Source organism: Rana temporaria, chromosome 2, assembly GCF_905171775.1.
Source record: "Rana temporaria chromosome 2, aRanTem1.1, whole genome shotgun sequence".
Taxonomy (NCBI): Eukaryota; Metazoa; Chordata; class Amphibia; order Anura; family Ranidae; genus Rana; species Rana temporaria.
In genome coordinates, this window is record NC_053490.1 from 138,539,090 (window position 1) to 138,553,156 (window position 14,067).

The 14,067-nt window shown below is 48.5% G+C and overlaps 1 non-coding gene across 1 annotated transcript; it reads left to right on the forward strand.

The window, feature by feature from the left end:
- The first annotated feature begins 10,259 nt into the window (after nucleotides 1–10,259).
- On the forward strand, nucleotides 10,260–10,331 carry TRNAG-UCC. Its single transcript has one exon. It is a non-coding gene; the product is annotated as a tRNA-Gly (tRNA).
- Nucleotides 10,332–14,067: the final 3,736 nt, after the last annotated feature.

Consider the following 14,067-nt stretch of genomic DNA (forward strand, 5'->3'; position numbering starts at 1 on the left):
GGGATTTGGTTGCCCCAGGGGTGCTTTTAGTAAGACTTTCGGCCTGGGAAACCCACTGTGTGAATGAGCACAAGGTCACTCCGCCTCTGTGGGCTAGGCCAATTGTCTAAGTCTGGGGCAATTTTTGCTACCAGACCATAAGTCCTAGACCAGCCTTTCTCAACCAGTGTGCCGCGGCACAATGGTGTGCCGTCAGAGGTTCTCAGGTGTGCCGTGGGGTCAGTGGAGGGAAGGCTGTCAGATGAGCTCTCCTGCCAAACTGTGAGAAGCTCTGTCAGCTTCAAAAGTGAAAGTAAAGTGCAGAGGAGTGTGCTGTGCTCTCTGCTTCCCCCTAGAGTGCAGTACCCGGCTGAATGAGGAATCTGGAAAGGTACTGAGCTAGAAGCTAGATTCATTTTAAAATGGCTTTATACATGTGTCTGTGTGTGTGTGTGTGCACATGTGAGTGTCTGTATGTGTGTGTGTGTGTGCACATGTGACTGTCTGTATGTATGTATGTGTGTGTATGCGTGTGTAAGCATGTGTCTGTATGTATGTGTGTATGTTACTTTCCTGTACCATCAGAATGGCTTTTGTAGGGCTTGTTTGATAGCAGCAAGGACTGCTGCTCCTCTGAAAAGCAATCCATACACAGATCACTTTTCAGAGGCATTTGAAAGGGTAAAGAGGCATTATGTTGCCTCTTTACCACCTGTTTTAAGCGCGTAAATGCAGCATCACTACGCTGCAACCGTGCAATGCACACAGTTGCGGGGTAGTTACAGTGGAGACCTATCCACCCTGGGTATACCTCCAGTTGCAGCCACAGCATGTGAACACCCCCAGCTGCTGCCTCTGCAGCTAAAGGTGGAGAAGTTGGGGGTGGTAAAAACGTCTCAACCATGTGGTTTTACCGCCCCTATGACATGTGAACAAGCCCTTGGTTCACATCTGTGTAGCTGCATGTAGGGCAGCCCATTCATTTCAATGGGCATCCGTACCCACAAAAATGCAGGAAGTCCCCAACCTTCTTCCTTTTTTTTATTGCACTGCAGCAAAAGCACCCCACGTTTTCCAATGTGTGGGGGTACTAAAATGGTACCCCTAAAGAGCAAAGCATTTGTCTGTGTGTCAGGAATAAGCACGATTTTGCGCGTGTTCTGCGACACACCGTAATGTGAACCAAGCCTTGGACTGGGGTGCCTTAAGACTGAAAATACTTTTTAAGGGCTCCCCGACTGGAAAAAGGTTGAGAAACACCGTCCTAGACAATAAAATTGCACTGGCACTATTTATTTCATTTATTTTTTTCTCCAACGTTTTGTTACTGTGCACTTTTGTCCTTGTTTCTTTCACTTAACCACTTAAGCCCCGGACCAAAATGCAGGTAAAGGACCAGGCCCCTTTTTGCGATTCGGCACTGCGTCGCTTTAACTGACAATTGCGCGGTCATGCGACGTGACTCCCAAACAACATTAGCATCCTTTTTTTCCCCACAAATAGAGCTTTCTTTTGGTGGTATTTGATAACCTCTGCGGTTTTTATTTTTTGTGCTATAAACAAAAATAGAGTCACAATTTTGAAAAAAAATCAATATTTTTTACTTTTTGCTCTAATAAATATCCCCCAAAAATATATATAAAAAAATGTTTTCCTCAGTTTAGGCCGATACGTATTCTTCTACATATTTTTGGTAAAAAAAATCGCAATAAGCGTTTATCGGTTGGTTTGTGCAAAATGTATAGCGTTTACAAAATAGGGGATAGTTTTATTGCATTTTTATAAAAAAAAATTTTTTTACTACTAATGGTGGCGATCAGCGATTTTTTTCGTGACTGCGACATTATGGCGGACTCTTCGGACAATTTTTACACATTTTTGGGACCATTGTCATTTTCACAGCAAAAAATGCATTTAAAATGCATTGTTTATTGTGGAAATGACAGTTGCAGTTTGGGAGTTAACCACAGGGGGCGATGAAGGGGTTATGTTTCACCTAGTGTGTGTTTACAACTGTAGGGGGGTGTGGCTGTAGGAGTGACGTCATCGATTGTGTCTCCCTATAAAGGGGAAGACACGATCGATGCAGCCGCCACAGTGAAGCACGGGGAAGCTGTGTTTACACGCGGCTCTCCCCGTTCTTCAGTTCCAGGGACCGATCGCGGGACCCCAGCGGCGATCGGGTCCCGCGGTCCCGGTCCCAGAGTTTAGGACCGGGTCGCGGGCGCGCGACCCACGGCTGGGTAGATGTACAGGACTTGCCGGTACGTCCATCTGCCCAGTCGTGCCATCCTGCCGACGTATATTTACAGGCGGTCCTTAAGTGGTTAAATGGAGGGTGTGGGTCCTTCGGCCTACCTTGAAGTGTAGGGGCAGGATTTGTGGCCATTAGGCTCCTTCCTCCCCTGAACCAGGGGGGTCAGCTACAGCTAACCATGAGGAGAGGGGTCTGCCAGGCCTTTTGGATGGGTGGGACAAGTGTAGCCTTGCCCCTGTCAGAAACCTTGCTCTCCAAGAGGTCAGGGTAGAGTCCTACTTCTTCGGAAGGCGGACTAAAAACAATTCCTTAAAGCGAAAGTAAAGCCATTAATTTAGGTTTAAAAAAACAGTTCCACACTGTCACAATGGTGTTGCTTTCAACCAAACTGTCCTTGGGTGAAAACGATAGGAGGGTTTACTTCCACTTTAAGTGGTTGTAAACCCTTACAGACCACTATTACCTACATGTAAGCCTAGATTAATGCCGCGTACACACGATCGGTTTGTCTGATGAAAACGGTCGGATGGATCGATTGTGTGTGGGCCCCATCGTTTTTTTTTATCCATCGGTTAAAAAACTAGCAACTTGTTTTAAAATTATCTGATGGAAAAAAACGATCGTCTGTAGGCACATCCATCGGTTAAAAATCCACGCATGCTCAGACTAAATTAGGGGACGGGAGCGCTCGTTCTGGTAAAACTAGCGTTCGTTATGAAGATAGCACATTCATCACGCTGTAACAGACAGAAAAGCGCGAAACGTCTTTTACTAACACAAAATCAGCTAAAGCAGCCCCAAGGGTGGCGCCATTGGATTTTAACTTCCCCTTTATAGTACCGTCGTACGTGGTTTACGTGACCGCGTTCTGACACGATCGTTTTTTTAACCGATGGTGTGTAGGCACGACTGATCATCGTTTAGCTTCATTGGATAACTGATAAAAAAAATCAATCAGTCCGTTTTCATCGGATGGACCGATCGTGTGTACAGGGCATAAGGCTTTCTTGTAGGTGCAAGAAATATCTCCTAAACCTACACGGTTTAGGAGATATTTGCATAAAAGTCTGCACCGATGTCTACGGTGCATGCACCATAGACAACGGCGAAGGCGCACTGAGCATTCTGTTTCTAATGGCGATCGTGCCATGACTGGCGGCTCCTGCGTGCAAGCACGGGTATCACGGCTCCGGTGTTGTGATTGGCCGGAGCCGTGATACCCGGAAATCACTCCGGGAGAGATGGTGGCGACAGAGGAGGGGAAGAGGACTGCTGCGGGGGCTTCAATCTCAGGTAAGTAATTCATAAAGAGCTAGTATGCTATGCATACTAGCTCATTATGCCTTTGACTTGCAGGGTGTATTATTATTATTTTTTTTCAGAGGCTTTACTTCCTCTTTAAGTGTTTTCTCACATGCATTTTTTTGGTACACCTATGCCGGCCATAGAGAGTTTGAATCTTGGCAGGAACCAGACGAAATTTGAACCATGTATGGGCAGCCTGAAAGTATCCAAGTTAATCAATTGATCAACTTGGGTACAACCAGACTGTCAGATTTTACATGTGATTATTGCTGGCGGCTATTATAGCCGCTAGCAGTAATCACTGTGGGCCTGATTCCCAAAAAAGCTGCCTAACTTAACTTTCAGCAGTTAAGTTACACTGACTTAAAATCTCTACCTAAGTGCCTGATCTACAAAGCACTTACCTAGAAATTTCAGGCCGTGTAACTTAAGTGCCGCCGTCGCAAGGCGGTCCTCCTCTCCGGGGGGCGTTTAAAATTTAAATGAGGCGCGCTCTTGCGCCGGCCGTACTGCGCATGCGTGTGACGTAATTTTCCCGACGTGCAGCGCGCGAACGTAATTGACGCCGGGCGGCTTTGTGGATTGCGACGGGACACTAAAGTTGCGACGGGTGAAAAAAAATATACGCGCCGGGAAAACAAATAATTATAAAAAAAAATGACAGCGTCGCTCAGCATGCATTCCTGAGAGGGAGAACTCCATGCCAATTTTCAAAGAAAAAACCGGCATGGGTTCCCCCCCCAGGAGCATACCAGGCCCTTAGGTCTGGTATGGGTTGTAAGGAGACCCCCCCACGCCGAAAATTCGACGTAGGGGGTCCCCCTACAATCCATACCAGACCTGTATCCAAAGCACGCTACCCGGCCGGTCAGGAAGGGAGTGGGGACGAGCGAGCGCCCCCCCCCCCTCCTGAGCCGTGCCAGGCCGCATGCCCTCAACATGGGGGGGTTGGGTGCTCTGGGGCAGGGGGGCACACTGCGGGCCCCCCCACCCCAGAGCACCCTGTCCCCATGTTGATGAGGACAGGACCTCTTCCCGACAACCCTTGCCGTTGGTTGTCGGGGTCTGCGGGCGGGGGCTTATCGGAATCTGGGAGTCAGCCCATCATGCTCCGGTAGGTACCCACGTGGTGGGTGCACGTGGGTAGGCACCCACCACGTGGGTACCTGCCGGAGCATGATGGGACGGTGATGCCTATATAAATGGGATGCAAGGCGCGCTTCCATCATTACAGCGACAAGAGGCGACGAGTCAACATCGGAAGAGGGGAGAAGAAGAACCTGATGTCACAGAAGACCGCGCCGGCTGCCTGTTAGTAATTGAGCTAACACACAAAGATAGCAGGCAGCCAGCGCTGAAGAAGAAGGCACCGGACAGCTGGAGAAGAACCGGGGTTCGCCGAGTCAACAGCGGAGAGCGGCGAAGAGAGAAGAAGACCCCCGGAGAGCGGAGAAGCCCCCTGCCCGGAGAGCGGAAGAAGAAACCCCCCCCCGGAGAGTGGAAGAAGACAGGGGGGGCGTCCGGAGCAGAATAATAAATTATTTTAAAAACCCTTGTGTTGTGTGTTTAATAACTTTTACTTTTTGCCTCCAGGTGAATGGGTAGGAGTACGATGTACCCCATATCCATTCACTTAGGGTGGGGGGCCGGTATCTGGGGGCCCCCTTATTTGAGGGGACTCCCAGATTCCGATAAGCCCCCGCCCGCAGACCCCGACAACCAACGGCAAGGGTTGTCGGGAAGAGGTCCTGTCCTCATCAACATGGGGACAGGGTGCTCTGGGGTGGGGGGGCCCGCAGTGCGCCCCCCTGCCCCAGAGCACCCAACCCCCCCATGTTGAGGGCATGCGGCCTGGCACGGCTCAGGAGGGGGGGCGCTCGCTCGTCCCCACTCCCATTCCTGACCGGCCGGGTAGCGTGCTTTGGATACGGGTCTGGTATGGATTGTATGGGGACCCCCTACGTCGATTTTTCGGCGTAGGGGGGTCTCCTTACAACCCATACCAGACCTAAGGGCCTGGTATGCTCCTGGGGGGGGAACCCATGCCGGTTTTGAATTTAAAAATTGCCGTGGAGTTCTCCCTCGGGAATGTATACCAAATGCCGTCGCTTGAATGGGCCTTTACAAGGTGTGACTAACTTTCCACATTGTAAAACCAGCCCTAGTTTTGCGCAGGCAAAATCGGAACTTACGCAGAAATCACAATGCTGAAAAGCGTTGTGGATCTGCTTAAGCAGTGTCATCTTAAGAGCATTATAGGCCCCCGGGCAATACAGTGCGCACTGGGGCCCTGTCTACACAATCACGCACGAGAATTTACTGACAAAAATCATAAAATTTACTGGCAGAACCACATCTTTTACTGCCAGTGCAAAAAAAAAGTACCTAAAATTACAGTTTTCAGTGCCGAACAATGCAAATGTCAGTATTTAAACTATAAAATGTCTTCATTGACATGAAGGTCAGGTTACTATAACCCAGCCAGCACAGAGTTTCCTCTTACATCAGAGTCTGCAGGATTCCCCCTTACAGTGAAAGGGAACTCTTATGTAAAAGGGGAACGCTGCAGATCATGATCTAAGGAGGGAACTCTGATGTGGAGGGGGGCTCTGGTGACCAGAGACTACCTTATATCAGAGTCCACTGTTTTCTCTTTCCCACTTACCGACTTAGACTGAGTTCCCCCTTGCATTGTAAGGGGGAATCCTGCAGACTCTGATGTAAAGGGGAACTCTGATGTGGGGGGCACTCTGGTGACCAGAGACCACCTTCCGTAGTGTAAATACACTAAGGTAAGGGGGGTCACTAATATAGGAGGGGGAACCTTTATATCAGTGCCCCCTTACATTTTTGCATTCACTCCCCCCTTACATCAGCAACCCCCCGCACTCGTAGAGGATCGGATCTTCTCTGTGATTTCCGCAAACTGGGCATTAGCAGTTCTAACTCGTCACTCTCCACAATTTTTTACTGGAGTTGCTGGGCAGCCGATGGGGCCCCCCAGGCAAGTGGGGCCCCCGGGCAACTTCCCAGCGTGCCCAATGGAAAAGATGGCCCTGTGCTTAAGTCCTCATTTGCATACTCAAAGCTGCATTTCAATGAGAAATGCCCCCAGCGGCGGATGCGGTACTGCATCCTAAGATCTGACCGTGTAAGTGTCTTACACATGTCAGATTTTCTGCCTAACTTTGGAAAAAGCCTTTTGAGAATCGTTTCCAAAGTTAGGCACAGACTGAACAGCAGTTAAGTCTGCGTATCTCTTTTGGGAATCAGGCCCCGTGTTCTCCCGGCGGGGACGTCTCCATCCTCCCCCCTCCCGGGAGAATCCAGTGACTCTGCATGAGGGATTCCCCCTTCAACACTGACTGTGTTGATGGGGAAATCGAACAATTGGTTGCAGGAAAGAAAATTGCTCCACTATGGCTTTAGGTGATTTGTTTTTGCACACCACTGTGGATTAAAAAAAAAAAAAGAAAACTGTTACTTTATACTGTTAATAATGGGTAATAAATAGCATGTGGCTTTCTAGCTATACGCCCTGTGAGATCGTATAACTGCTTGTTGAATCTGGTCGTCTGAGAACAGCTAAATCCTCTCAATGATAATTTAAACATTCTGCATTATTTGTCACTCACACAAAACTATTTTTGGCCATTTGTTCAAACATGATTGGATTGGCATTTCACATAGTTAGCTAGTAATGGAATCAGCCTTAATTGACTTTGCTTGGTAAACATTTAAAAGACAGAAAGCTTTAGATGTAGATTAAATACCATGTATGCATATGCAAATATTTAGGGCAGACAGGCTGCAAACGCCAAATGTGCTTCCCAATGTCGGCTACATAGTAGTCACTATCAACGTGCAACTTATCAAATAAAATGAGGCTGCAGCGTCACTGCAGACGGTCTCCACAGTCAATGTTCATTCCATGTGATGCGGAACAAAAGGAGGCAAACAATTAAGGTGCAGTGTTTTCCGTACAATCATTTCAATACTGCATACGTTAATCTAACACTACCCCCGTAGGAGTTGCTGAGTATTTTTGGGTGGCACGTTACGTCTATGATCTCGCTGTCCAGGGTGAAAGGAGAGTCCAAAGAATTTCAATGGCCCAGATTCAAAGAGATCTGCGCTATATTTGCGGAGGCGCAGGGCAACGATTTTGCCCTGCGCCCACGCAAATATTTTGCGCTGCCCTCGATTCACGGAGCAGTAGCTCCGTAAATTGCGAGGGCGCGCCTGCAAAATTGCCCAGCGTAAGCGCGCGCAATGTAAATGATCCCGCCGGGGGTGGGAATCATTTAAATTAGGCGCGCTCCCGCGCCGAGTGTAGAGCGCATGCTCCGTCGGGAAACTTTCCCGACGTGCATTGCGGCAAATGACGTCGCAAGGACGTCATTTGCTTCAAAGTGAATCACTTACGCAAACGACGTGAAATTCAAATTTCACGTCGCGGGAACGGCGGCTATACTTTAGCATTGGCTGCCCCTACTATTAGAAGGGGCAGCCTTACGCTAAAGATGCCGTACGGAAACTCCGTACCTTGCGTACGCAGGGCCCGTGCAACATTGTGAATCGGCGTAAGTATGCAATTTGCATACTATACGCTGACCACAATGGAAGCGCCCCCTAGCGGTCAACGCAAGAATGCAGCCTAAAATCTGCGTGGCATAAGAGCCTTATGCCACGCAGATTTTAGGCTGCAGTCGGCGTAACGAGTTCTCTGAATCAGGAGAACTCGTTACGCCGGCGCAAGTCAGCAATTACGCTGCGTAACCTATGGTTACGCAGGCGCAATTGCTTACTGAATCTGGGCCAATGTCCACAAAATGCACTTTTTTTTTCTGGGATTTATTTGTAGAACTTCAATATAAAGAAGTGGAAAGAGGTGGAAGGGTAGGTAGGTTCAGGTGTATAGTCACAAATAGGAAACACTCCTGCTTCCAGCAAACAGCTCTCGTCGCCACTCTAGCCAGACTGGGTATTGCTCACTCGGATAGGTCCCTCTCACTGGCCTAGCAGCCGGGATGGCGCACGGAATAAAGTACAGTCTCTGCCACAGACCTTCCTTCATGAGGAGACACTTTTGGTCCAGAATCCCCTGCCACAGGATTCAGCCCTCGGATCTCTCCAGTTCAACTCTGATAGAACTTTAAGCCCGACAGGCAACACCGTCAAGCCTCTCAGTGTCTGGTTCATCCTTCGATGAAGTTTCCAGGCCTTCTCCAGGCCTCTTGCATGGCCACCTCCAGGATAGGTCCTCCCCAGGCTTCCCTTATCAAGTGACCTCCTCCCGCAGGACGGACAGTACAGGATCACCTCTGCAAAAGCAAGCCCCAGTCTAACTACTGGGCCTACCAGGCAAAGCCGAGACCCCGGACCAACGTGGTCCCGGAGTCAGGATTCAGGACACGCACCTCATGCCAGGTGGGCCATGAAGCGCGAACAACAGACCCCCCGCCAATGGCGTCTGTTCCTTGAGTATCCCTCCCCAGCATGCACAGCGGGGCAACCACTGCCACTGATTCGCTGCTATGGGGAACACCCACTACACCCTGGTCTTGCTGCTGCCACCCTTGGCCTGGGGTGGTTATGACACCCCCATAAAAAAAAAGATGCTGCTTAGAATTTATTTGAGATATGACTGCCAAATTTAATGAGGATAAGACAGAGAAAAAACAGAGTTCAGGAGTGCGCTACATAAAGAATACAGGGCTCAGCTATGCCCATCTATGCAGCCTGACCAGTGCCAAGCAATGCAGACTCACCAGTGCCCACCTCTCAACCACACGTTAATCCCATGGTCACTCACCAATCAATGTTGATAACATGTGGGAGGCGGCGATTGGCTGCTCTTCGGTGTCCATGGGTTGCGGGGATCTCCCTGGGGCTTGTAGTTCTCTTCCTGAGTCTATACAGTGGAGAGCGGAGGGGCCTCAGACCTGGCCACAGTAGGTGGAGCTGGCAGCAGCTCCACAGATAGACAATCATAGACAATGATGATGGGCATCCTTGTTGCCCAATCCACCATACTGGGAATGGACTCTCTACCATCTATGAAGAGCCAGGCTTCCACATTCAAGTGAGTTGTCCTGTCCCTGCCTGTCTACATTTCAGGTTACACCCATGGCTAGCTCATGTCCTCTTATATATAACAGAGCCTATCCAGTAGAGACACTATACAGACCAGAGGACATGTATTTGTCCCATTTCACACAAAGGACATCACCAATATTGGAGAAGTGACCACTGAGGCCTACAACAGCTGAAGGACTCGGTAGCTCTTGTTCACTCTACAAAAAGGATCTGCATCTCTAGGTCACTTAAGAATATCATAACCCAAGGGGAAATATGGACGGCTCAATGGGTAGGGTGGATGGAATGAGAACCATTCAGAGTCTCCCCCTACAGGACAGAATATGAAAGATTCATGACACTACAATATGGACCTGTATCTCCAGTCCCTTTAGGAAATTTAAAGTCAAATGAGGAAGAGGATGAAATGTGGAACTTCCCTTTATAGGTGAAGTTCTGCTTTAAGATAGGGCAGCACAGAGGCTTAGTAGTTAGCACTTCTGCCTTGCAGCACTGGGGTGTTTGGTTCATATCCTGACCAGGGCACTGTCTGCATTGAGTCTGCATGTTCTCCCTGTGTTTGCGTGGGTTTCCTCCGTGTACTCCGGATTCCTCCCACACTCCAAAGACATGCTACCTTGCGTTGGTGGTGCAGTGGTAAGCATAGCTGCTTTCCAAGCAGCTGACCCGGGTTCAATTCCTGGCCAATGCAATCTCACAAGATGGCTGCCTCACCTGGTAAGTGTTACCCCTCTTCTCATAATATCTGTATATACAATGTTCCCTCTACAGTACTGTGCAAACGTTTTAGCAAGGTGTGAACAAATGCTGTAACCAAAGGGGCCATGTGATCTCTTCCTGGCTACTATGTCCTGGTTGGAGATCACTATGAACTTATCATAGGGGCCATGTGATTCCTTCCTGGCTATGTCTTAGTTGTAGATTACCATGAACCTACTATAGGGGCCATGTGATCCCTGCATGGCTATGTCCTGGTCGGAAATCACCATGACCCTATCATAGGGGCTATGTGATCCCTTCCTGGCTATGTGGGGGGATCCATAGTAAAGAAGGACCTGGAGGTTTTGGTAGATCATAAGATTAATACATTGCATTGAAAAAGCATTCATATCCCATAACATTTTCCACATTTTGTCATGTTACAACCAAGTCACCTACTTAGTAAATAGAGTCAACCTGTGTGTAATCTAATCTAAGTACAAATACAGCTGTTCTGTGAAGCCCTCAGAGGTTTGTTAGAGAACCTTAGCAAACAAATAGCATCATGGAGGCCAAGGAACACACCAGCAAGGTCAGGGATAAAGTTGTGTAGAAGTTTTTTTTTTTTCTTTCAAATAACGTTTTTTTTTATTATTCTTTAGAAAAATAAAACAGCAGAACATTGGTACAACTATGGCAAGCAGACATTGGCAGATTCAAAATAAGAGCGTTGTCTAGCTAGCAAATGCTAGAACCCCAAGGGGGGGTCCTACCGTGAGCTACGGCATCACATAGACTAACAATAGTATCAACAGGGTCTCTAGTAGGACACGTAGCGTACCGTACCGTGAGAGTGATGCTTCATTTAACTTTCCATAACACACTGTTAAAATACATCCATAGCCTGCCACCAGATGCAGTGTGTCACTTGCCACTCATAGCTTGCCACCAGATGCAGTGTGTCACTCGCCACCCATAGCCGGCCACCAGATGCAGTGTGTCACTCGCCACCCATAGCCGGCCACCAGATGCAGTGTGTCACTTGCCACTCATAGCTTGCCACCAGATGCAGTGTGTCACTCGCCACCCATAGCCGGCCACCAGATGCAGTGTGTCACTCGCCACCCATAGCCGGCCACCAGATGCAGTGTGTCACTTGCCACTCATAGCTTGCCACCAGATGCAGTGTGTCACTTGCCACCCATAGCCTGCCACCAGATACAGTGTGTTACTTGCCACCCATAGCCTGCCACCAGTTGCAGTGTGTCACTTGCCCCCCATAAGAAAAGAAAGGAGGGCGCACCGACCTAGTGCATTACCACTTAAAATGTTTAATTAAAAACAGAATAAAAAGCAATAGTCCTACTCACAAGGAAAATTGAGTAGGCACTTTTCAGACAGCTGGACTGGACCTTGCAGGACCTGCCAGTAGAACCTCAAACATCTGGATGGCTGACACGTTTCTGGGGCGTACCCCCTTCTTCAAAGCCTAAATGGTCCACCCATAGCCTGTTACTAGATGCAGTGTGCCACTTGCCAACCGCGGCCATGTCACTTGTCAATGCCATCCATGTTCCCCTGTGTCACCTTCCCCTCATTGACCTCACTTGTCACCTTTATTACTGTCCAGTGTCCACTTGTGTGACTGTCACCTTCTTTATTATTTTCCCTCACCTTCCAAGCTCCAATATCCCCTCTGGTGAGTGGTCCATCAGATAGTGGTCCATCAGTCGGGCCGTGGGGGCGAGAGAAGGAGAAGTCGGGCACTTGGGCAGTTGTCGATCTGATCCAGCGGCAGCACACAGAACAGACACCAGACGACCAGTCCCGCCTCCTGTCACTCTCTCTGCATGCCGCCAGGCCCCAGAAAAGGAGGTGGGTGGAGAGAGGAGACACTCAGACACTATCTGGATAGACGATCACACCAGTTCCAGCAGCTTGCCCTGAGTGCCGGAGAAGGAGGAGGTTCCAAGGTGGGTGGAGACAGCAGTGCAGCACTAGGCGTGGGCCTTGCTCCTGGCCTCACTGTCTGAGAGAGTGAGAGTCTGTAACATCACTGGTTGCTAGAAGCCAGGCGGGGCTGGCCCTAGCAACCAGTTCCGGAAATGTAGTTTCTACACTGAGCAAAATTATATATGTAACATTTTTGTGTTTGCCCCTATTTATCATGAGCTGAACATAAAGATCTACGCCTTTGTCTATGTACACAAAAGGCCTATTTCTCTCAAATATTGTTCACAAATCTGTCTAAGGCCCGGTTCACACTGGTGCAATGCGAGAACCCTGCGAATCCACTGTGGGTTCCCGCATCGCACCCGCACGGCAGTTCACACTGCCATATGCAAACTGCTAGGAAGTGTCATTATATGTTAATGACACCCCCATTTCAGCTCGCGTATCAGACAGTTCGGACATGAATCGGATTGCGTATGTGTGAACACACATGCGATCGGATTCTGGTCCGAACAGAAAGAAAGGTCCTGTGCGTGTTTGGATCGAATGCAGTGCGATATCAGCCATACTATCTGTATGGAGAAGGGTGCAATAAACGTGGCCTAGTATTGCACTTCCGGCGCCAGATAACAATGTAACACCTTTACCCAAAGTGAAAGTGAAGAAACTATCTCCAGGATAGTTTTTATTTGAGCTGGACAGCGCTGTTTTATCTTTTGAACACCAGTTCACGTAGTATATAGATACTTTGTTTTATACTATCTGTATGGCTGAAATCGCACCGCGCAGACATTGCATGTAATGTGAACAGCAGTGCACTGCGAATTAAATGAGATGTCTGGCATCGCACAAGTGTGAACTGGGCCTAAATCTGTGTTAGTGAGCACGTCTCATTTGCCAAGATAATCCATCCACCTCACAGGTGTGGCATATCAGGATGCTGATTAGACAGCATGATTATTGCACAGGTGTGCCTTAGACTGGCCATACATTATACAATTTTCTTGTACAACTTTCCTTTAGATTTACCAAAACCATATAATAGGAGGTCAAACCTAAACACTTTTAATTTGTATGCATTCAGGTAGGCCCTTGTACTACATAGTTGAAGGTAAATCTAAAGAAAATTGAATAAGAAAATTGTGAGGTGTATGGCTAACTTTAGGCTGGCCACAGTAAAAGGAAACTCTAAAATGTGCAGTTTTATCACACAGCACAAAGCCACAGATGTCTCAAGATTTGAGCGAACGTGCAATTGACATGCAGACTACAGGAATGTCCACCAGAGCTGTTGCCCTTGAATTGAATGTTAATTTCTCTACCATAAGTAGTCTCCAAAGGGGTTTCAGAGAATTTGACAGTACATCCATCACAACTGCAGACCACGTGTAACCACACCAGCCCAGGACCTCCACATCCAGCATCTTCACCTCCAAGATTGTCTGAGATCAGCAACCTGGACAGCTGCTGCAACAATCGGTTTGCATAATCAAATTATTTCTGCACAAACTGTCAGAAACCGTCTCAGGGAAAATCATCTGCATGCTCGTTGTCCTTATCGGGGTCTCGACCTGACTGCCGTTCGTCATCGGAACCGACTTGAGGGGGCAAATGCTCACATTCAATGGCGTCTGGCACTTTGGAGAAGTGTTCTCTTCACGGATGAATCCTGTTTTTCACTGTACGGGGCAGATGGCAGACAGCGTGTATAGAGTAGTGTGGGTTAGCACTTTGCTGATGTCAATGTTGTGGATCGAGTGGCCCGTGGTGGCGGT